Source organism: Paroedura picta, chromosome 7 (assembly GCF_049243985.1).
Source record: "Paroedura picta isolate Pp20150507F chromosome 7, Ppicta_v3.0, whole genome shotgun sequence".
Taxonomy (NCBI): Eukaryota; Metazoa; Chordata; class Lepidosauria; order Squamata; family Gekkonidae; genus Paroedura; species Paroedura picta.
In genome coordinates, this window is record NC_135375.1 from 88,706,067 (window position 1) to 88,728,366 (window position 22,300).

At 44.8% G+C, this 22,300-nt stretch overlaps 1 protein-coding gene across 3 annotated transcripts in view; it reads right to left on the reverse strand.

Moving 5' to 3' along the window:
* LOC143841251 (PALM2-AKAP2 fusion protein-like) overlaps nt 1-14,632 on the reverse strand; it is a 105,679-nt gene extending 91,047 nt beyond the window's left edge. For all 3 annotated transcript variants that reach the window (XM_077345322.1, XM_077345319.1, XM_077345326.1), the window contains exon 1: nt 14,565-14,632. The gene's annotated coding sequence lies outside the window, so the exon portion shown is untranslated. The remainder of the gene's footprint in view (nt 1-14,564) is intronic.
* Between the last annotated feature and the right edge of the window lie 7,668 nt (nt 14,633-22,300).

The following is a 22,300-nucleotide window of genomic DNA, read 5'->3' on the forward strand; positions in this document are numbered from 1 at the left end:
TTGAGGGAAACACTATGTGCCTGACTTTAGCAGAGGCACAAGGTCTTAGCCAAATCGCCAGCTCTGGCTGCCCCCCCCCCACACACACACCTTAACTCACCAGAGACATCATAGATCCAAATTACAGTGAGGTAGCCATGTGAGTCTTTCTTGGCAAAACCCAAACCTGAAGAATCCTATGACATCATCCAGACCAACACGTTTACTGTCGCATACGTTTTCCAGGGTTACAGGTCACTGTCAGGTGCATGAAATGGCTTCTCATTCCACAGAATAAGCAGAGTGCAAACAGACATGTTAAAAAGCAGTGGTGCTCAAGTGCCAAGCAGTGCAGAAGATACAGTTTTATTTCATTTCTGTACAAAACTAATAGTACCCAAGGTAGGTAGGCATGTTGGTTCTCAGGGCAATTCAGAAGCAAAACCTGTATAACCAACCCAAATACCATCAAATACTGCACAAGCTTTCAGGTTTTCCATAACTCATTATTAGCCTAGATGTTAATAAAACACACACCTACTAGTTTTCAAGCAAAACAAAAATTAATACACTAAATGTAGCAGTAACTTGTTCACATAACCAAACCCCCCCCCCCACACACACACACACTAAACAAAACAGTTATTCCAGGTCATTGCTTCTGGTTCTCTGCAGTGCTTAATGCACAGTTTGCATTGATTTAGCGGCATACTCCACCCAACACGTCATGCTAAAACAATTTCCTGAGAATCCCCCAGCTTCCGTTTCTTTCTGTTTGTGGCTAATTTCCCTGTAGACTATGCTGAGGCACCAGGGACTGTTGTGAATGTTTCCTCAGTAGTAATCACAGGAGACAACATGTCCAGGCCTTTCTCTTTCCCCTGCCTGCAAACAGTTAATTTTGAATATGGGTCCTTGTTTCTGCAAGAAGCAAAGACCATCATTTAGGCATACCAGAAGTATCATCCCTTCCTTCTATAGAGTCCTCCATGAGTCCTAGGTGACCCACACCTTCTTCTAGTGAAAACAATGTTTGGGCTTTCGTCTCCCTCCTTCAAATCCTGAAAACTGCAGCAGAAGTGAAAAGGAGTTCTTTTATGCTACCATTGCATAACCATATAGCAACAGTTTAAAATTGCAGTGTTTCAACTACTTGCTCTTAATGCCACTCAATGAAGTCACTAGAACTGTGTATTGCAGGCAGTCCAAGTCATAAGGTGCACACTGGTGCATGTGAGTAATGAAGCCTGACACTAAAGGAAACAACTATTCTAAAGCAGAGTCAGTATCAGGGAGGCTGGCTAATTAGGAAGTACACAGAAAAACATTAACCCCTTGCAAATGCATCAGAACCCACTCTTTTCCTGGAGAGTTAAATGCAGATGGTGTTGCTTTCTTGGCCCAAATGACATAGTGGGTTATCTCGCTGCTCTGATTTTCCTATTTCCTACAGCGGGGGTGTACTTAATTAATACTAATTAGGCAGGAGACTATTAATAAGCCACAGAGGAAACCAAGCACTGTTTCATCATGCATATCTGAATAAGTCTTGTCTCTAATTCGCATTTTGAAACACTTGCAACAGCAGAACGGCATCTGTCTAAAAACATTAAGAAAAATCTGTCTGAGAAACATTTGAGTCTTGCTTTTGGATATGCAGTTAACAATAAGAAGAGATAAAGAATGCTTCCCAGGTTGCATAAGATGGCTTTGCTTTAAGCCAGTGCACATTTTCAGATTTTGGGAAGGAATGCAGCAGTAAAGCTGTACCACAGAGCAATTCAGGGAGGGTATTTGATTGCCATCTTAAATAGTCTGGGACCTTCATACTTCCAGGACCATCTCCCTTATGCCCCACAGAGAAATCTGTGATCAAGCTCACAGCATCTGCTCAAGATCCCTGACCCCAGAAAAGTTAAATTGGCCTCAACCAGAGCCTGGGACTTCTCTGCTTTGGTGCAACACTCTCCCAAGCAAGATCAGGGCCAGTAAGACTTAAGACAGTTCCGCAGAGCTTGCAAGACAGAGCTTTCCCACCAGGCCTATGGCTAAGGCCCATAGAACATGATCATTTACTGGCCTCCCTACACAGACAACATCTGCACACCTCCTGGTTATGATATTATAGCACTTTGCTCCCCCCTCCGTCCTATTAGAGAGACGGTGGGCAGTTCCTGGTTTTAGTATAAACTGGTTTGTAATGTTTGTATTAAATGTTGTGAGCTGCCCTGAGTCCTCAGGCAAGGGTGGCATAGGAAGTTTAAAATAATTAGAAACAACAACAATTTGGGATTAAATTTACACCCAGTTGGTGGTTAGTTCAGATGTTGGGGATGGTATAGAAATATAGATTGAGGACTTAAATTTGTTTCCATTTAAAATATTTCTTTCCTGACTTTCCATAATGTCGAAGGTGGCTTACAAAATGTAAACTCACTGAAATAAAAATATAATTAAACCCATCCATTGAAACACATCAAGTTAAAACTACAAAGCCAGCTGCCAGAGACATTAATTGGTGGTTTCAACTAATAACATGTCAAAATAATTGTGCTCTGCCCCTTTCAATGGGAGGAAGAGAATGTAAGAGCTTTCAGCACCATATCTTACAGTCTATTCCAAAATATGGGTGAAGCCACTGAAAATAAGCATGCACGGCCTAATGGACCTCCTAAATAGAGGGAAGTGTCAGAAGTGAGGTTTCTGATGATCTTGGCTGGCACATGGGATCACATTGGGAAAAGTGGTTCTTTAGATATGCAATTCCAAGACCATGAAGGACTTTAAAGATAACTTGAGTTTGAATTGTGTTGTTCTTACCTGGAAACCAACAGGTAACCAATTAAGCTGTGGAAGCAGTCATACCATATGACTGTAAACTGGTCGATAATGTAGCAGCAGCATTCTATCCAAACTGAAGTTTCCAAACCATTGTTATGAGTAGCCCCATCAAGAACACATTACAATGACATAGCCTTGAGGTTATGGTAGCATGGATCAGCAATGCAACAGAATCATGATAGGGATTCCAGATGGCACTAACTATATACACAGTAGAACAAAGTTTGAGTTCCACGGCATCTTTAAGATCAACAAAGTTGAATTCAAAGTATAAGCTTTTGTATCTGAAGATGTGTGCATGTACACAAAAGCTTATACCTTGAAAAAGGCCATATATATATAGTAGAAAATCCTCCAAGCCTTTTCCCCAACCTGCCTTTCCAAGAGCAACACTGGATCCAGTACAATCAGCTCCTCTACCAGAATCATCTTGGTCTTTACTGGATCAAGTTTCAGCTTGTTATCCTTTAGCCACCACTTCCAGGCACTGGTTTAGTACTGTGACTGTCACTTCTGGTGGGTTAGCTAAAGAGATGTATATAGTCAAGTGTCATGTGCATATTGGTTGACAGCCAGCCAGCCTCTAGACTCCAGAAAATCTCTGCCAAAGGACATGCATAGATATTAAAGTGTATCATTGAAAAGATCGATCCCTGAGGGGACACCATTGGCCATGTTCCCCTAATGCGACTGCCTATCAGCAACAGCCAGCCTTTGGGTTCTGTCAATCAGAATGGAGTGGAACCATTTGAACGTCAACTACTTTATCCCTAGGCCTTTCAGATGCTCTGTTAAAATGGCATGCTGGTGTCAGGACCAATAAAATCAACAAGGAGGAGTTCCCCTTGTCAATTTGTAACCAGAGATGGTCCACCATTAGTACCAATATCACATCTGAAGCCATACTGAAATGGGCCTAAATGCTTAGCTGAACTGTGTTGGACTAAACTGGTGAAGTTTTGTTTTTGTTGTTGTTGTTCTTGTCTTTCTTCAGTTAACAGGGAGCTGTGCCTAGGCTGTCCCCAATCCCCCAAATCTGAAATTGGTTTACTCTTTTACGCAACTTGACATTCGTTTCAGGCATAAGTTCTAAGCTGTCTGATTTTTAAGTGGTTAAAATGGATTCAGGTATGTGATTCTGTGCCCCTTGCACCAAGATGTAGAGGTATGGTGCGTTATGCAGGAAACTATTGCAGCACCACAGTCCATGCACATATCCTTCCATTCATTTTGGAGACAAACTGTATCCTAGCATGCTGGTGCTGGATAAAGTGAGGGGGATACATACACAGACCCCCTCCTCATGATCAGTTCTGTACTCACAAAGGCATTATGCTAACTTTGCTGCTTTTACACCATTGGTTGGAGTGCACTGGATGTGTATTATTCAACACGTACAAAGGCAGCCAATCTGACAACCAGCCAGAGGTGGTGGAGGAAGTAGGAGTCCAGCATCCTTGCTCCCATTCCCATTGGATTTTACTTACAGATTCTATCCTCTGTCATTACACTTTAACCACATGTACAGGAAGAATGTACTACACACAATATTCACAGTATGCATGACTACCATTTCATTACAAAGAGGCAACACACACATTTGCAGTCTCAATATGGCCATTGCAGGACCCTGATTTTTTTCCAGGGTTCTGGTTTGCATATTCCTTAACTGAAAAGATGGGTGTTGTCCCTTTCAGACAGAATGTTTATTGCATGTATTTGGAGTAGGGCTGCCAGCTCTGGGTTAGGAATTCCTGGAGATTTTGGAGGTGGAGCCTGGGGAGGGCAGGCTTTGGGGAGGAGCCTCAGCAAGGTACAGTGCCAGAGTCCACCCTCCAAAGCAACCACTTTCTCCAGGGGAACAGATTTCTGTCTGGAACTGAGCTGTAATTCTGGGAGATCCCCAGGCCCCACCTGGAGGTTAGCAACTGGGAGTATCATGTACAGCACACATTCCTGATACCCAGGGATGCCAGGATCCCAGTCCACATGAGCATAAGAACTGAAAGTGTCGGCAACACATGCTACATAGAATGCATAGTGTCAAAAAAAATAACTTATTTTATTTGTATAGTTAGCTTAACACTCAGAGACAGGCACATAGGTGAAGAAACAACTCAAATCAGTTTAAAAGCAGAAGAAAAGTAAATGAGTTAGTAAATAATCACAGAACAGTCACTGTGATTAATTAAAGATTATGTACTAGCCTATCTGTTTTAATAGAAAAATGAAGAATGATCACCCCCTAAACTGATATGAAATGGATCTTCTCTCATCTCTTGGAGTCTGCTGCATCTTGGTTCCAGTCTCAGGGACTTAATATCCCTCCTCGCGCCCCATCATTCTATTTAAGACTTGCCTTTTCTACATAAGGGTAATCTCCTTGCTATTTTTAGATGACCTACCTGGCATTAAAGAGTGTTCAAAATATGTTTAAGCCCTGAGGAAGGCAGAAAACCCCTGAGCTGGCCCAGAAGTGGCATACCTTCTTTCCTGAGCCTTCCCCACGTACTGCATGATCTGGGCTGACGAGTCCTTCTGAGTTCCTGGGCCAGTGAAAGTACACTCCTTCTGAGGGCTTTTCCACAAGGGATTCTTTTGACAATTTTAGCCCCCACATTGCTTTGGATTATCCTCTGATTTCCACACACATTTCTCGTCCCTTTAGTTTCTGCTTCAGGTTTTCTGTCCCCCCCCCTCCCCACACACACACATTTCTTTTGGGACTACTTTTACTCCAATATATTTTTCTGGAAGATGATTCTAAGGCACCTTTTCCCACACGTAAAGTACTTTTTTGTCCTGCTCACTTTTCAGTGATTGGACTGCCATGGTCAAACAACTCCTTCTTCTCCCCCCCTGAAGAAGAGTGGTTTTATTTTCTTTTTAAAAAAGACATTACATATAGATCTACCACTAGAGTATTGTAACAATAGGCCTAGCAGGTTTTGTAAATCCCCAGTGCTTTTCTTTTTAAAAACTGCCTCTAGCTCCTTTCTTCTTGGGTAGATTATAATGCCATGGCTAGTCTACCCTACTAAGCAACCATTTTCTCCACAAGAAACGATCTCCATCATTTGGAGATCAGTTGGTCATTCCAGGAGTCCACCTGGAGTTTGGCGACACATCCCTACAGGGCAGCTTAACCACCAGAGATGCGCTGTTGGACAACAACAGGAACAACCTTTTGCATACAGTCCTTTAGGTCAAAGTCTAGAAAGAAAAAACTTCCATTCAAGTCCATTCCATTCCAAGGCATAACCATGTCTGCAGGAAACAAAACTCTTAGGTATTCTTTCTGTGTTTCATGAAAGTCTAATGAATCTCAGTAACGCATCAGTTGCACAGCAGAGCGGCAAGGAAGGTAGAAGTCACCTTCACACCAGCTTTTAATTCAACACTATAAGGATATGTAAGATTAGGCAGGGTGGTCTGGCAGCAAAGCAATACTTCGCAAATCAGGAAAGCCCAGAATGACGCCCCTGGCTTATTAACACCTTTGGTAGAAATCTGGCAGCCTATTCCTAAATATTAATATATGAGAGTCCTACTGTTTTTAATAGAAATGAAAAGGAATGCATGTTTAGGATACAGCATGCACTGTGTTGCTGAGAGGTACCTGGGGTCGCCACAGGTGGGGGTAGGGTAGCCAGTTCCAAGTTCCAATCCTGGAAATTTGGGGATGGAGCCCGAAAAGGACAGGGACCTCAGTGGGGTTCAGTGCCATTGTGTCCTCTCTCCAGAGCAGTCATTTTCTCCAGGGGAACAGGACTCTGTTATCTGAAGATGAGCTGTAATTCTGGAGGATCTCCAGGTCCCAGCAGGGGGCTGGCATTCCTAACTGTACTACTTCAGATCATAGAGCTGTGTGTGTGTGTGTGTGGGGTGTGTGTGTGATTGTTTTCTCATGTTAAAAAGGAAACAAAACCTTTCAGGAAAGGACATCAAAAGGAAGTTTAGATTACAGCTTTCCCCTAACATGCTAGTTTTAAACATGCAAATAAGTCTGGGGATTTAAAAAGGAGGAAAACATAAACATTTGGTCTCCACCCAGAGTGATACCTTCCACCCGTAACCAGTTATTTGCAGAGGGCTGTCACTGATGCCATCTGGCTTTTTGTTCTCACTTTACATTGTTGGTCTATTTGGATGTACAGTGTGCTCGGAACTGGGGTGTGTATGTGTGTGTGAGAAGCAACCATTTCACTGGGTGAACAGTGAATGGGCTGACGGCATAAAAGGAAACAGGAATCTTACAGCTGATTCAGTTTGGAAGCCAGGATGGAGTGAAAGTGCCCTGTGGATGCAGGTAGATGTGCCAGGTAGCTGGGATTACCTAGGATATTTTCCACATGCTATGTTAAGCTGCTCTGTTCCTCTTGCCTGCGGGGATACAAAAGAGCAAGACAAGAACAGTGGCTGGCCCTGCAGCCATTTTTCATCTCCCTTTACAATTGCTTCCTCCTCCTATGACGATGCAGTGCTTCTCTACAGGGGAAAATAAGCGTTCTCAGAGAAGTCTCAGAAATCATATGGCAAAGCTAGGAATGCATAATATGCTATTGCCAATCTCACTAATATATTCCTTTGCTGCTAAAATCATACATCAGAAAATATAAGACATCCTAAATAGGGTTGCTAGCTTTGAGTTGGGAAATACCTGGAGGTTTTGAGGGTGGAGCATGAGGAGGGGAGCAATTGGGGGAGGGAGGGATTTCAGTGGGGTATAATGCCAGCATGGGAGAAGCACGTTTGATTCCCCACTCCTCCACATGCAGCCAGCTGGGTGACCTTGGGCCAGTCACCATTTTCTTAAAGCTCTCTCGGCCTCCCCTGCATCACAGGGCATCTGTTGTGGGGAGAGGAAAGGAAGTTGACTGTAAGCTGTTTTGAGACTCCTTTGGGTGGCAAAAAGTGGGGTACAAAAACTTCATCCAATGTGGCCATTTTTTTCAGGTTATCTGATCAGTTGGAATTCAGTTGTAATCCCAGGAGAGCTCCAGCGACCACCTGGAGATCACCAATCCTCATCCTAAACTATTCATGCCATGTAATATGATACAATATGGCTCAGGCTAGCTTGACCTTATCATATCTCAGAAACTAAGCACGGTCAGTCTTAGCTAGCAACTGGATTGGAGACCACCAAATAATACCAGGACTATGACGAAGAGGCAGGCAATGGCACACCACCTTTGGACTCTTTTTGTCTTGAAAACCCTACAAGGTCACTATACAACAGTTATGACTTGATGGTATCCTTATCCATTGTTCCTCTTAATATTTGTGAAACAGCCTGGGGGCTGGAACAAGTCCAGGGTGTCCGAGTTGGAATAGGGCCAAACAAGCCTTGCTACTAACGAGCCCTGATTACCTCCTATGGCTCCTGCTCTCTCTCTCTCTCTCTCTCTCTCTCTCTCTCTCTCTCTCTCTCTCTCTCTCTCTCTGTGTGTGTGTGTGTGTGTGTGTGTGAGAGAGAGAGAGAGAGAGATCTGTGCCTGCTGATATTCCCTGGGACCTAGCGCCCATTTCATTCCTGGTTGTAATGGGCTTTCTTGCTAGTATGTATATAAATAAATAGGACCAACAGAAACTGGGTTGCAAAGCTAGCCTAGAGCCCGCCAATACTTAACTTTATCTTAAAACATGTTCTCTGAAAGGGAAACTCTTGACCTAGACACTACAGTCTTTTTTCACAGCTGTCTGGACAAAATACACTGGGACCACATAGCTACAAGAACTGGGTGAGGGGTTAAGTACTTCTGGCCTGTTTACATGACGTGAAGAGCCCCCTAGAGGTCACACGCAAACACCCACTTGAGGGTTTTTGCTGAGTCACGCTAGAACTCTTGAAGAAAGAGAAACACATTTGGTCAAGAGCCTGTTCTGGAGACAGTAAAGGAGAGAGAAGAAGTGGGTGGTCTTACTAGTCTAAAATATATTTGATGCTTCCCTCTGCCCAAAATAATAGTCTACAAGAGGACTTTAAAAAATCCTGATCACTTATAGATGGAGCCATCTTCTTGTAACATCACTTTTGTTGGAATGTTTGGCTGCAAAAGCAGAACCACTAATGCTTGTAGATTTTAATATCATGTTTTCAGGCACTGTAGGATTGCCAGGCCCCTCTGGCCACTGGTAGTGGAATGGGGGGGGGGGGTAGGAGTGCCATATCCAGTTTGGGAAACTCCTGGGCATTTGAGGGTGGAGCTTGAAGAGGACAAGGACCTCAGTGGGGTACAATGTCATACAGTCCACCCTCCAAAGCTTCCATTTTCTCCAGGGGAACTGAGCTCTGTAGTCTGAAGATGAACTGTAATTCCAGGGGATCTCCAGGTCCTATCTGGAGGATGGCATCCCTATGGCAGTGTTAAGAACCTGCTCTAGATTGTAGGCAGGTTGCCTGCAATTACCCTTCAAATCTCTAGGTGAAGTAATAGAGAAATGCAACCACAATTTCCTCTGCATAGTCCCTCTGTGGCCCATTACCCCCGTTGGGGAATGGGATTGGAGTTATTATTGCCGCTTGTAAGATGTTAAGTTGGGATGTTTTATTGGGGGTTTCATTGTGTTTTAATGTTATGTGATGTAAACCGCCGTGAGCCCAGTTTGGGGAACAGCGGTCTATAAGTAAGTAAGTAAGTAAGTAAGTAAGTAAGTAAGTAAGTAAATAAATAAATAAATAAATAAATTGATGGGTAGCACCTTGAAATAAGGGCTGCCTAGAAGGGTATTATCTGTTTTTAAACATTGACCATGATAATTCTTGAGAGTTGTTCTCTCCCCTGAAGAAGATTTTTAAAAGATGGTTTTAGAATTGTAGGAGAAATCAACATTTAAGGCAGTGGTCCCCAACCTGCGGGCCGCGGCCCGGTGCCGGGCCGCAAAGGCCATGGCACCGGGCCGCGGCTCCCTCTCCCCGCCCCGCCCCCGCAGTAAAAAACTTCCCAGGCCGCAAGCTTGCGGCCCGGGAAGCTTCTTACTGCGGGAGGCGGGGAGAGGGAATCAGGGCCGGGCCGCGCCTGTGCGGGCCATGCCCGCTCGGCCCGATCCGCGGGCGCGGCCCGATCCGTGGGCGCGGCCCGGGCGCGGCTCGGGTGCGGCCCGATCCGCGGGCGCGGCGTGGGCGCGGCCCGTGGGCGCGGCCCGATCCGCGGGCGTGGCCCGCACGGGCGCGGTCCGCGGGGGCGCGGCCCGATGCCCTGCCGGTCCCCAGCCTGGGAAAGGTTGGGGACCACTGATTTAAGGGACACCTCATGTTACATACACAGTAACCAGAATGTCTTAGATAGGGGTGGCCAGACTGTGGCTATCCAGTTGTCCATGGACTACAGTTACCATGGTGATGCTGCTAGGGGCTTGGAATTGCAATCCATGGACATCTGGAGAACCACAGGTTGGCCACCCTGCCCGAGAACAACTGGAAAACTTAGTGAATGCCGTTTTTATGCATGCATGAACGCACGTGTGCACACACACACCTATCCACACACACCCGAATGCTTTATTCCCATATTCCTAAAGATAGCCTGCATCTCTTCTTTCAATATTATTGGTTAATTTAGATCCGCTGACAACCATGCATTGCTGATCTCTAATGCAAAAAGAACAGGCAAAATTGGTATTTCTTCCAAGCAGATATGATGTACATACAGCTTGCAATTCAGAATGATAAAATTAATAAAACCCCAGCCATATTTCACATTCACTGCAGGCATTCAGCTGAATGCTGGAGTTGACAGAAGATTAATTGTTTCTCTTCCTTCCCTAGTTCCAACCAATGAACATCAGCTGAATCACATATAACATTCACTGCACAATTATGCTGATAATGTCTTCTTCGGGTAATGGTGAAAACCTAAACCATAAAAATGGACAAGAAAATCTGCCATCATGTTTCTTGAATGAGAGTTAAAATGCATACATGCGTTGATGCTCAGGTGGATTCTGAACCAATAGCAATATCTCCATGTTCTCTCCTGCATGACAGCCAAGAGTCAGATTCAAATGAGTAGCCGTGTTGGTCTGAAGTAGCACAATAAAATCAGAGTGCACTAGCACTTTTAAGACCAACAAAGATTTATTCAAGACATGAGCTTTCGAGTGCAAGGTCTGAGGAAGAGTGCTTGCACTCGAAAGTTCACACCTTGAATAAATCTTTGTTGGTCTTAAAGGTGCCTACTGGACTCTGATTTTATTGAGCCAAAAGTCAGTTACCAAAGACAGGAGGTGCCCGTGACTTCAAAACTCACCAACTACAAACATAATGCCGGAGCCCAGAAAAAGTGATAGACAAGAACATATGGCTCACATAGACACAGTCTTTTGGAATGCAGTGAATTTATTGGTGAACATATGATCTCTGTGTGAAAGCGTTTGTTAGAGATCGGGAGAGGGGGGAACCGAGCATAGATTAGATTTCTGTTTTGCAACTGAACTGACAGGGTGCTCACAATAAGAGTAGCTAATATCTTGTCAACCGAATATTCCCAAGAAACAATAGCAATGACATATGTCAGCTCGCCCAATTCCCATTAAATAGGAAAAAAGAGATGAATGACTAAACAGCTGCAATGTTATGTCACCCACACATTTCCTCTATCTGCTCTGACCTGCAACTCATCCAGTCTTCTGTGGAATGACGAGGGAGATGACTAAAGCAATAGTGAAGAAAAAACAGTGGTTCCGAAACTTTTTTGGCTGCAATCATCTTAGCTCCCAAACCCACATCCCTAGCCCCCCCCCCCCCGAACACACACTTCTTTCATAATGTTAGGTCTACTGCAAATTCAAAACACACTGTGTTGTCTACACGTGTTTTTTTTTTTTTTTGCTGTTGTACAGTGGCCATATTTTAATTTGTAAAACATGGATATATATAAGTTCTTTGTAAAAATAATTCGTAAAAGCATTTTGGGTCCTCATTGGAGAGAAAGACTGATGGGGAAAGGGGGAGGGAGAGAGAGAGAGAGAGAGAGAGAGAGAGAAAGAGAGAATCAAGCAATGGAAAATCCCATGGCCAGGAGCAAGCAGAAGCTTCCCAAAGATGGAGACTTTTGGAGAAGGATTGCCAACGCTGGGTTAAGAAATTCCTGGGGTGGAGCCTGAGAAGGACAGAATTTGAAGGGGGTGGGGAGGATCTCAGCAGACACATGATCCCACTCAGCCTACCTTCTGAAGCTGTGGTTTTCAGGACCTTGCTTTGGGTGCCCCATCGTCTTAGGCAAAATGGGCAGCACCAGAGGAAGGGCTTCCGTGCTTGTGGCACCAAAGTTGTGGAATTCCCTTCCCGAGAAAACTTATTTCAGGCCTCTCCATCAGCATCACATAGGCATGGAGGATGCCTAGCCAGCTTCAGTGGCCACAGTGTGTGGCTAACTGGTATCAGATGAAGCTTGTGGGATGGAGGGTAGGACTGCCAGATCCAGGTTGGGAAACTACCAAACCTTTGGGGATGGGGCCTGGAGAGCACAAGGACCTCAGTTGGGAGGTGCCGTAGAGCCCTTTCTCCCAACCATCCTTTTTGACCAAGGGAGAAATCCTGCCCCGTATAGCCTAGGAAGCCTGATCCCATCAGATCTCAGAAGCTATGTAGGGCCGACCTTGGCTAGTATTTGATGGGAGACCTCCAAGGATTTGGATGGAGTTCCTCCAAGGAATACTAGGGGTCACGATGTGGAGGCAGGCAATGGGAAAACCATCTCTGAATGTCCCTTGCCTGGCTGCTAGACACTCATCGGATCTCCTGCCTGTGTTACAAATGTCATACCAGGGAATTGATTTCTTTAGTTTGGAGACGAGTTGTAATTCCAAGGTTCCCCAGGTCTTGTCTAGAGGGCAGGCATCCCTAAACAGGCTGAAGAAGCAAAGCCAGCAGCCACCCAACTGACAGTATGTTCTGCAATGCTAGAACATTGCAGACCAGCCATTATTCTTCTCTTCACTTGATGGTCTATAGAGTTCTAAGTAGCCTGGGTCATAAACAATAACAGAAATATCACTCGTATTAGAATGGTTGGTATACCCACTCCGGGTTTGGAGCCCTTTTTAAAAACTAGAATGCGCATTATTAGTGGGGCCCTGGAGTTGCTACACTGTTCTGTTTGTCTGCCCTGCAACTGTATTGTGCTGATTCTGCTCACAATGCAACAGGAACAACACTGAGTCAGCTTCCCTATTGCAAACCTCTGCCCGTGTCATTAAGCCTCCTTATTTAGCAAAGGATCTTCATTAAAAAGTGAAACTTAAAATAAATAAAACAGACAAGCTAACAATGGAAAGCCTTTCAAGGGAGGGGGAAGAAAGAAAACACCCAACCATACAAATTTGCTTTGGTCTCATTTTCCTGGTTTACTTTCCATTACGTAGGTGGGATAATTGAAATAGCTGTTACTACATTGAGATCAGTGGATAACTTAAAAAAAAAATACTCCCCCAAGACTTAATTAATGAAAACAGTCATACATTTTTGAGGTTGTGTCCTGCCCTTCAGAGCCATTTTACTTTCATGGATATTCATGGTGTTAAGTGAATACACATAACCAGCCAAACTCCCAAGGTATTTCACTTGAAAGCTAATTGGGGCACTTGTAATATAATCCTAATCAGAGTTGCATCGTTCTAAATCCACTGAAGCCAATTGGATTTTAAGGGTGTAACAATAACAATTTCTGTTATTGTTTGGGATGGAATTCGGGTTGCTCTGGCTCTGGCTACCAGTGTGAGAAGGGGGGGGGGGCAGGGCTGCCAGTTCTAGGTTAGGAAGCTCAGGAGGATTTGAGGGTGGAGCCTGGGGAAGACCGGCACCTCAGTGGGGTACAATGCCATAGAGTCCACCCTCCAAAGCATCTGGGGATGCCAGTCCCCCGGTGGGACCTGGGGATCCCCTGAAATTACAGGCCATCTCCAGACTTAAGAGATCAGTTCCCCTGGAGAAAATGGCTGCTTTGGAGGGTTGACTTCATTGCATTATACAATGGTGAGGTCCCTCCCCGGCCCAAGTCATGCCCACTCCTAATTCAACTTTCTAAGACTCCAGGTATTTTCCAGCCCAGAGCTGGCAACCCTAAAAGCATCCATTTTCTCCAGGGGAACTGATATCTCTAGTTTGCAGATGAGCTATAATTCCAATGCTAGGCCAAAAATGTCTCCTCCACTCAGTCCTAGAATTACCACCCTGAACATTTAAGAAATTTACGAGGCAATCCTGAACAGAGTTACAGCTTTCTAGGCCCATGGACGTTAAGGATGGCACTGAGCCTGGGATGTTAAGGATTGCTGAGAAGAAGCCTTGAGCCTTTTCTTTGCCTGAAAATTTCTAGTAGCTTTCCACCTTGAAACTGACAAACCTAGAGAGCAATCCCTTGTCAAGTGAAACCACAGGCTCACAGCATCCAAAGGAAATCCAAAGCGAGGCGAAAACAAGGTATGTCTCCTAATGCGGAAATAATCAGGGAGGCAAATTTGGCAACAGAACTGTGAGATTACACTAAAGACAAACTAAAATCTCCCAGCTCCTGATATCCAATTAAAAAAAATCCAACACTGACTCCAGGATCAGAATATTGACGGGAAAGGTAAAATAGCGGTAAGTAGCAACAGACATTTTAAAAGTACGTATTAATGCGCAAACATTGCCATCAGCAGTATAAGCGACCAAAGACAAGCTACCTCAACCAATAAGGGCTGTTGTGAAGCAATTCAGAGAAACAGGTTTGCTGGCAAGCAGGTTAATATCAACTCACCACTGCCACAGTTTCCTCCTCCGAGCTTTCACTGAATTCCTTGGAACCCACATGAAATATTTCAGCTTCTGTAAAGAAAGATAGATTGCATTTTTAAAATAAGTTCTGCCTATACAGGTCATTACAGAAACCACAAGAATAACAACACAAATTAAAAAGAGGCAGATATTACCACAAGCCTGACAGAATTGGGAAGATGTCATTTGAAAGAATGAAATCTGTGGGGCCTGTGCAACCATTGGGGCACGCCCAAGGTAGGCCAAATGCCACACAGGCCTTGAAATAGCAAGAACAGAAGAACCAGTGAAAAAAGCATGATCTAAAATAAATGAATGAGATGAGAGGTTATTTCTGAGGTTTCACAGTTGACACGCGTAGAGGTGAAAAGTGGTGACTGAAGGTATTTTCTGACACCCAGACTGAGCCAAGATTAGATCTCACTTGTTAGCAGTAGGACCATATTTAAAAGGAACCAGATCACCTGCCCCTTTAACAGTACTCAATCAGGGGCAACTTTGATCTGAAGCAACAGGATGAAGTTTGAGTCCAGTGGCACCTTTAAGACCAACCAAGTTTAATTCTTGATACCTGTTTTAGTATGCTGCACATCTGTAAACCACTCCACGGTTATTAATAAAAGAGTAAGGGCAAGTTGGGAGGAGTTAGGGCGGGCTGTGCCCGGGATAAAAACTCGGAGGGGCGAATCAGGAGCCGCGAAGCCTCACGACCGCCTGCCAAACCGCGTCCCCGCAGCTCCCGGCCGCTGAGGAGCCGCCAGCGGTGAAGACAGGTAGGCCGCTTCCAGTCCCGGCCCCGCTGAGGCCTTCCGCGATCCGGGGGGGGGGGAGGAGGAGAAAGGCTTCTGCCGCCCCACGGCCGCAGAAGCCTTTGGGAGTCGGAGGGGGGGGGGAGGCCGCACCCATCTAGCGCCCATTTTATTTAAAAATAAAACGGGCTTTAGATCTAGTTTCATCATAAAAAGACATAGTGGGTGACAAAGATATTTTTAAAAAAGAGGCTCAAAGTTTGAGTGAACTATTTTATCCATCATCATACAATGCTTCTTCTTCTTTTTTTTTTAAAGACCGAAAAAGAAGTTTAGAATTGGAGGTCAGAAGTGCTGTTATTGTTGCTGTAGTTAATTTTTATTGTGCTGGGCTGCAGGGAGATTAAATGAGGCAGAGCATTTCATGAGGGTAGATCCATCAGCAGTATCTAACTGGGCGGCTTTTGATCCCCCTGTGTGTCCACTGGCTTTACGTTATGCCAAGCACATTGCTGACTTATTTGTTTCCTTGTATTCACTGTTGATTTCAGCGGGTGAATAGCGTTTGGAATGGTTGAGGGGACAGCAACAATCAGAGAGAGGGGACAAAAGGATTGAAAGGGAGTTGAGCTAGCAGCCCATTTTCTCAACGGGACAGCAAAGGGGGTGGTGGGGAGGAGGCTGGGGGTGGACGGACATGGAAGATGAATGGTAATCGCACCTGCTGGTTACAACAAAGAACTGCTGGTCAGATGCCACCTTCATATACTTGCAAAGTACAAAATTAATATTCTGATCATTTGGGAGGAGGAAATCATTCCAATTTGGTCTTATTTTTTTTAAGCGGCTTGAGTGACTCCAGGTTTAATGTAGACACAGGAACTGGTGTTGTTCAGAGATGCAACTATGGATATCAGGATTTATTTCGAAGAAGGGTTGGCTTTTATGCCCTGCTTTTCACTGTTCAAAGGAGTCTCAGAGTGGCTTGCCATCGCCTTCCCTTCTTCTCCCCCCCAACAGACCCCCCTCTGAGATAGATAAGGCTGAGAGTTCTCTGACAGAACAGTTTTATGAGAACAGCTCTAGCAGGACTGTGACTGGCCCAAGGTCACCCAGCTGGCTGCGTGTGGAGGAGTGGGGAATCAAACCTGGCTTGCCAGATTAGAAGCCACCACTGCACCACACTGAATCTGTTTTGACCTCCGCAGCAAATCCCTATGGGATCTTCAAGATAATGCTAATTCATGTATTATTCCATTGGCTCAAAATCTGCTGGATGGTAAAGACATTTTTATCTCAACTGCTGTAATACAAACTACCTATTGCCTTACCACATGACAGTTTAACGTATTTGGCTCATTTGAGACCCCCCTTTCCTTTATTTTGAACACATGTCATTTTCTCATTCACTTTGAAGCAGAAGTGACCCCATAAAACATAACAGAAGAATAACGGAATGCTATAGGTCAGGGGTAGTCAAATTGCTGGCAGGGGCTCCTGGGAATTGTAGTCCATGGACATCTGGAGGGCCGCAGTTTGACTACCCCTGCTATAGGTGGTGCAGTGGCTAGATGAGGATCTGGGAGATCCAGGTTCGAATCCCTACTCTGCCATAGAAGCTTGCTAGGCAATCTTGGGCCAGGCACACATGTTCTCAGGCTCATCTACCTCATTGTTGATAAGAGGAAATAGTATAAAGGAGAACAATGTCAGTCACTTTGGGTCCCCATTGGGTAGAAAGGCAGGGTACAGGGTACAAATTAAGTACATAAATATTAGTCTGTGGCATGGATCACTTTCAATGATCTCCTCTGGAAAACATGTGTCAGTATTGTTCCAATAAAAGGAAATGTGAAAAAAAAACTGCAGTTCTTACGCATTTTGCCGTGCAGGGTTTGTCAGGGGGGAATCTATAAAAGCACAATTTTATATTTAATACAGATAACAGAACGACCCCTTGGAATATGTTTTATGAATGCTCTATTATCTATCTATATTAAATATAAAAATGTATTTTTATAGATTCCCCTTGATGCAGCCTGCATCATGAAACACGTAAATCAGTTATCTGTCACCTGGCATTTCTTCCTTCTTGTTTCACTGACATATTTCTGGGTGCAGCCCACTTTTTCATTATCTTTGTAGGGTTTCAACCATATGCCAAAGATGACTGGTCAGGAGATGACAATGAGACAAAGGCACTCATGTTCGTTCACATAGGTAGCACTCAGTGCTGCAAAGGGGACTGTAGCACATTCTTCCCACACTGAATGGTGCCTATGGGTGCAAGTGGTGTGTATCTACAGCCTGACATCATCGGGGACCTTGCAAATGCTTGGATCTCTTAGCTGATTGGACAGTGTGTACTTGGTGTAGTAAAGAGCGGCAGCCTCTAATGTGGCAAGCCAGATTGATTCCCTACTCCTCCACAAGCAGCCAGCAGGGTGACCTTGGGATAGTCACAGTCCGGTCAGAGCTGTTTTCAAAGAACAGTCCTGTCAGAGATCTCTAAGCCCCACCTACCTCACATGGTGTCTGTTGTAGGGAGAGGAAGGAAAGGTGATTGTAAGCCGCTTTGAGATTCCTTCAGGTAGTGAAAAGCAGGGTATAAAAACCAACTCTTCTTCATTAATATAGGTGTTCCCACATAGGCTCTTGTTCCCGGTAGGGTTGCCAATCTCAAGGGGGTGGTTGAAGATCGCTGGGTATTGCAGCTGGTCTTCAGGGTACAGAGTTCAGTTTTCCTGGAGAAAAATGGCTGCTCTGGAATGTGGTCTCCAGAGCATCATGCCCCAACAGGGTCCCTCCCCTCCCCCAAACCCCCAACATTTCTCCACTCTCAAATCTGCAGATAGTTCCCAACCCAAAGCTGGCAACCCTAGTTCCCAAGGCTCAAATAACTGCAATCCTGACTCCCTTTCCATGTGCTGTTCACCACTACATGGATAAACACGTAGGCATCGCATACGTTCACGCCTCTGTCTTCAAGAGTTTCATCTTGAAACTAGTTTCCTGTGTTCTGCCTGGATCGTGAGCCTGTACAGCAATGCGGAAGCAGACTTATCATTGTACTCAGGTGCAGGCTTCCCTTTAAAAAGGATAATTAGGAGACCATCTGGGCCCACATACTGCTGATCCACTAAAAAACGAGGCTGCTTGTGATGTATTCAAAATTCTTGCATTATGGCGTGATTTTTTTATTTACCTAACCAGATTCTCAATGGCACTGCAACATCAAAACATTTCCAAGTACACAATGCCATACTGATAAAAAGAGATACCGCCTTCTACGGCTATATGATGATGACATTCTCGTCTGTATCAGACAAAAATATTGATTGCGGCTGATGCTTCTGAAAGAGCTTCTGACAACAGCAATTGAGATAATTTGCACTCTTGCATTGCCTATTCTTTTCCGAAGGAGTTGCCACCACAGTGAAGGAAAAGAGAGAGGGAAGTTGCCAGGGAAACCCTTTGGAAATATTTCTCTGCCTTGAAAAATGCCCTGCGGGAGGGAAAAATCCTCTATTAAGGGTACTGACTGTCCTTTCAAAACTCTCTAAGTCATCAAGTGGAGGGCATTAAAAAGCTTGCCTCACATTTCTGAGCAGTCACATGCCACTCCCTGTCACAGCGGGATCTCTGGCACAGAAATGTTTCTTTTTTTAATTATTATTTGAGTAGCCACATAAGAGACCAGGTGGATGGGAGGACTAGTGAAATTCCTTTCATTGCAATGGGGGAGCTTGTCACTTTCTCTCCCCTTTATTCTCACAACAACAACCTTGTGAGGATAGGTTAGACTAAGAGATTATGAGGGGCCCAAAGTCACCTGGTGAACTCCCATGGCAGCATGGAAGTTCTGTAGTGTGCATGATCCAACAGCATATATAAAGAATATCCTACAGGGGGCATCAGAGGAGATGTGTGGTTAGCAGCATATTTAGACGAGGAACTTCTTGGTATTTTCAAATAATCTTCTTTTGGCTCAGCTGGAAACTTCCTGCTCCTTTGAGCCTATTTCTTCCCGATTTGGCTTCATATGGACCGTTTATGCACTGGGAACTTCACTGCCCCAGCTCCCGTGCAGGAGCACAAATCGGGGGCGGATGAGGTGCACCAGTCCAAATGATCCCCCGTGTGGGTGCAGGAAGAGGTGGAGCAACCTGCTCCAGCCTGCAGCCCAGCATGAAACCTCCAGTGCATAAACGGTCATGGAGAACAGTGAGTCAGTTTAGACTTCTAGGACTACCTCCTCTCTCTCTCTTTACAAAGTTGTTTCAATTTTCAATAAAGCTACTTATTCTTTAGGCAGCCAGTGTTTCGTAGCAGCAAAGAAGGCAAATGCAGTCTTGGCTTGTATCAACAGAGGCATCATATTAAAATCACAAGATGTCATAGTCCTGCTGTATTGGTCACACCCCACCTGCAGTTCTGGAGGCCTCACTTCAAAAAGGACATGGGCAAAACTGAGAGGGTTTAGAGGAGAGTGACGAGGATGAGGAAATGCTGAGGGACTTGGGAATGTTCAGCCTGGAGAAGAGGAGGTTGAGAGGGGACACAATTCCTCTCTATTTGAAAGGTTGTAACTTAGCGGAGGGCAGGGAAAGGTTCCTGTTGGCAACAGAGGATAGGACCCACAGTAATGGATTTAAACTAAGTGTAGAACAGTATTGGCTAGATATCAGGAAAAAAAATTTACAGTCAGACTAGTCCAGCAGTGGAATTGACTAAGGCGGTGGTTCTCGGTGTCATTTAAAATATGTAGTTACAGCTTCATGGGGTAGGATGAGGGACAGATTGGGATTGGTACCCATAGTACAGGGTGGGTGGGGTGGGAATAAAAGGTCTAATTATTCCATTCTGACATGGTTTTGTAAATCAGAATGCCTGAACTCTAAAAAAAAATGTCTTATTTTCCCCATACTCAGGGATGGGGAAATAAATTGCAATTAGTCACATCTAGTAGGACTGAAAGGGATACATCTGAATTGGGCACCCATGTAGCCATTTATAATTTTCCATTCACAGAGATCCATGACCTCAGGGAGGGGTTGCCAACTCCCAGCAGGTTTGGAGTTCTCTCAAAATTAGACTGAGCTACAGCTGAGCTACACAGATCAGTTCCCCTGGAAAAAAGTGGCCATGTTGAAAGGTGAAATCTATGGCATCTCAACCCTGCTGAGTTCTCTTCCCTCCTCGTATTCTATCTAGCCTCTGCAGACTCTGCCTGGAAATCTCCAGGAATTTCCCAACCCGGAGTTGGCAACCCTACTTTCAGAGGAGACGGCGTAATACTCTGTGCCCACCAGTGGCCAAACAGCATTTAAAAACTGAACTAGAAATCCTCACAACAGGCAGTCCCGCCTCCCATATGTGTGTGTGTGTTCTCAACTGTAGATGCGGACCTAAATTTCCCACAGCCGGCAGGTGTTCAGCCAGCGGCATTCTGGAGGTTTTTACTGCAAGTGATTGCCCCAGAAAACAGTCAGGCCACTTTCCCAGTCAAAGTCATACCCTTGAGACAAAAGCAACGAATCTGCTTGGAAGGCATTCTGTATTTCTTCCTTACAACCTTAAGGTATACATGATCTGTGCATACATACATACAAGGCACCTGTGTCTACATACATACATTTTTACCCTGATAAGAGTGAATAAAGAGGAGTCGGATATATTTTAAATTCTATTCACACTGCCTGACACACCGGAGAGCCATTTTGAAATGCTGCCTGGCACCTCTCGAAGGCAGTTTTGACACTAGATTAACTCAGATTGAAAGAGCGAGAGTGCGAGTCTTTTACGAATTAAGATAGCACTTCAAGATAGCTAATAGGGTAGAACTGGTTACTCTCAAATTCCGGGTAACCCAGGGTCTATAAATAGCAAAGATCACCTTTTCCTCCAGCAAACACAGAGCTTGTGACGGTCAACAGTTTTTATAATCTGAAGGGATAGATGCAGAGTGCCAACTGCTAGGGTCACTCCTTCTCCGGAAGGACATTACAATGAGCTTCAGCAAATATCTATATTTGTTTTTCACCACATTCTAAATTCATTTTGATGCATCCCTATTCATCTGTGCCATCTATAAATGAGCACCTAAAATCCAACGTTCTCTCCTGCCTTATAAGAAACAATGAATTTTTTTGTGCAATGTCTTTTACATGGACAGCGTATCTTTTCTAGCAGTCTCTCTCATCAAGAACCTATCAGTTAGATGGATCTAAAAGGGGATTATACAGACTCATGGAGGGTAGGTCCAGCAATAGTTACTAGTTTGGTGTAGTGGTTAGGAGTGCAGACTTCTAATCTGGCATGCCGGGTTCGATTCTGTGCTCCCCCACATGCAGCCAGCTGGGTGACCTTGGGCTCGCCACAGCCCTGATAAAGCTGTTCTGACTGAGCAGGAATATCAGCGCTCTCTCAGCCTCATCCACCCCACAGGGTGTCTGTTGTGGGGAGAGGAATGGGAAGGCGACTGTAAGCCGCTTTGAGCCTCCTTCGGGTAGGGAAAAGCGGCATATAAGAACCAACTCTTCTTCTTCTTCTAATCAGTGTAACTGAAAGAAATCTACGCGTTCAGCCAGGTTCCCAGTAGGACAGCTCAACTCTACAGAGATCAATTTTACTGGAGCAAATGGATCCTTTGACTCACAGCATCAGAGCTGAAAGAGGCTGTATAGGCCAGCTAGTCCAACCCCCTGCTCAATGAAGGATCAGCCTAAAGCAGCCTTTATCTATTTTCTTGCCATTGAGAAACCCTTGAAACATTCTTCAGGCTTTGAGAAGCCCAGAAATGGTGCAATTGCATAGAATATGGTTGGAAAGCATAGATGTGTACACATCCACCTGGGGCCCTTCCCCTTCCCACCTCCTCCAGGCCCAGCATTGGCCATTTGGGGAGGGGGGGCTAGGTCGACATGAGACGATATAGGGTCATACCACCCAATAAATGTGTAACAATTAA